The following is a 3298-nucleotide window of genomic DNA, read 5'->3' as shown; positions in this document are numbered from 1 at the left end:
AATTTACTATAATTATACATAAACCTCAATACATATAATAACTGTCAAAAGTCAATGCCATGACAGCCACTCACGAAGTTAGCGCAACGAGAGAATCATTCAGCGTCGCGGAAAAGAGGCAACAAAACTTCGAGAGATGCGAGTATCGATGTCATGCCTTTTTTTAGATAGGAAAATTCAAGCATATGGACATGAGCTAACGGTAACCTTTTTTTTTAATATTATTTAATGTACTTTCGGCAAGAGGATCAAGAAAAATAGTATACGACCCATGGCCATAATGTTGGATGCTCTGACATATGTGATATGATGGCCTCGGCTTCGCCTCGGCCATCATATCACATACGCCAGGAAATCCAACTTTCTGGCCTTGGGACGTAATATACTAGTTTAATTAACAGATTTAATTAATAAATTCCTCAGAATCCCCAGTAAAAGCATTGACAATAGCTCTCATTTTCTCCTCGATATCATCGTGTTTCTTAAACTTAAACCAAGCTCGAAGACAGAATTTTAGTATGTAGAGTGTGAATGAATGCAAATTCGAAAATATTTGTAATCATATTCACAAATGTATTCATTCGAATCGCATAGAAAGTATTTATTCAATTTTCCATGGATATAAAAAAAGTAGTATTTGTACTCGTTTTCATATTCATTATTTATTCATTTATTCGAATATTGGATGTATTCGTCGGACACACTATTTGTAGGTCAATTTTATATTTAACATCACCTCAAGCCACACTGTTGAAAATTAAAAACGTCATGAAATTTCATGTACTTTTAAGTTACACAAGTACAGTAAATTTAATGCATCTGTAACTAAAAAGTATATTTGTGAACATGTGCATGAAATTTAGTATACTTTTCCGTAAAATTTCATGGAAAGGTATAAATGTTCATGTGAATGTGCTTAAAATTTAATGCATATGAGCATTAGATTTAAGTTGCAATTTCATTTTCATGAACAACATTAAATGTTTTCAATGCACTTGCTTGAAATTTGTTTTCGTTACATGTACATAAAATTTAATGTTTTTTTTTTAACAGTGCAGTCTTCCATTCAGCTAATAAAACAATTAAGTACCTCGAGATTTAAAACGATCTTAAATATAAAATCCAATCACGAATACTGCCCTACATCTAATTATTTTCATATAGCTTAAGTTCAATTAGCAGATTTTGTCCGTAGAGTAATTATAAGATAACAATTGCGGTCTTTTAATTAATTAATAATTTTAATTTTAATTAATTAATTAATATTTTTAGTTTTAATCTAACGAGATTAATTTTGAGGCAATTTCGTTACTTATTTATAAATAAAATTGTATCACATATAAATCTACGGTCTACACGGAGAGAATTTTTTTTTAAATTTACCCTGCAAATCATGTTAATTATGGGACAATATAGTATTTAGGCAAATTTTACTGTGCACTACAATAAGATTTCGCAGTAAAATTTATTGTAGTGCACAGTAAAATTTACCTAAATACTATATTGTCTCACAATTAACATGATTTTCAGGGTAAATTTTAAAAGAAAATTCTCTCCGTGTACGTTTATATTTCAGCTTGACGTCGGCCCTGCGCGCACGTTCACTTGCTTTCGTGTGAGGGCACACGTACATGCGTGCGTGCGTGCGTGCGTGCGTGCGTATGTGTGTGTGTATGTATGTACACGACTGCGACTGTAACCGCCGTAGGACCGACCGCCCGCCCGCTTGGCGCGCATCTGGCCAAGCTTGTCGATCAGTGACACACCGCGACGCGAAATGAAACGAGCCGGGAGAATGAAATCGAGTTTTCCTCGATAGTGAATGAAATTTTTCCCGCTTTCTGAAAAACGATCGCGCGAAAAAATACGAGTGGACGAAAAGTTCCGGACGGAGCGCGTGCATCGTCGTCGACTTTAACATGGAATTCCTTGTTTCTCTCTGGCAAGAAGTTTACTATACAGTATATATACAGGGTGTCAGGAAATCAACGTATAAAAAAGTTTTTAGGGTAATTGATCCAGAAAATTCTTATTATCTTGAATTATATACGAGCGATGAAAATAATTAATTTATTTTTTACGAAACAATTTAATTCTGTGATTGCGCACAAATAATAAATCATTATTCGTTTAATTTTGCATATAAGAAACAGATTTTATTTGAACAAAATTTTTAGATAGCATCAATTACCAAAATATTTGTAATAACACACTGTAAGAAATTAAAGAAGGAAAATAATATTTAATAAAATGTTTATGTCAATTTGATCAAAAGAATTTAATTGTAAAAATGAAATTTGTTCATGTAATTCTTTTTTCGCATATAAAAAACAGATTTTATTTGAATAAAATTTTTAGACAGCATTTAATTACCAAAATATTTATAATATAATAACACACTGTAAGAAATTAAGGAAGGAAAATAATATTTAATAAAATGTTTATGTCAGTTTGATCAAAAGAATTTAATTGTAAAAATGAAATTTGTACCTGTAATTCTTTTTCTGCATATAAAAAACAGTTTTTATTCGAACAAAATTTTTAGACAGCATTTAATTACCAAAATAAAAAATAAAAAATAAAAATTGTAGTAACACACTGTAAGAAATTAAGAAAGGAAAATAATATTTAATAAAATGTTTATGTCAGTTTGATCAAAAGAATTTAATTGTAAAAATAAAATTTGTAATTCTTTTTTCGCTAATAAAAAAACAGATTTTATTTGGACAGAATTTTTAGACAGCATTCAATTAATATTTGTAATAACACTATATAAGGAAATTAAAAAATCAAGGAAAATAATATTTAATAAAATTTCTATGTAAATTTGATCAAAAGAATTTAATTGTAAAAATAAAATTTGTAATTCTTTTTTCGCATATAAAAAATAGATTTTATTTGAACAAAATTTTTAGACAGCATTTAATTACCAAAATATTTGTAATAACACACTGTAAGAAATTAAGGAAGGAAAATAATATTTAATAAAATGTTTATGTCAGTTTGATCAAAAGAATTTAATTGTAAAAATAAAATTTGTAATTCTTTTTTTGCATATAAAAAACAAATTTTATTTGGACAAAATTTTTAGACAGCTTTCAATTAATATTTGTAATAACACTGTATAAGGAAATTAAAAAATTAAGGAAAATAATATTTAATAAAATTTCTATGTCAATTTTATCAAAAGAATTTAATTGTAAAAATAAAATTTATACCTGTATATAATTCTTTTCTTTCTGTATCTTATACCGAGTGAATCCTACTTATACGCGTGTGTGTGTGTGTGTGTGTGTGT

Source organism: Wasmannia auropunctata, unplaced genomic scaffold (assembly GCF_000956235.1).
Source record: "Wasmannia auropunctata unplaced genomic scaffold, wasmannia.A_1.0 LD336078.1, whole genome shotgun sequence".
NCBI classification, from domain to species: domain Eukaryota; kingdom Metazoa; phylum Arthropoda; class Insecta; order Hymenoptera; family Formicidae; genus Wasmannia; species Wasmannia auropunctata.
This window is presented reverse-complemented; position numbering follows the sequence as displayed.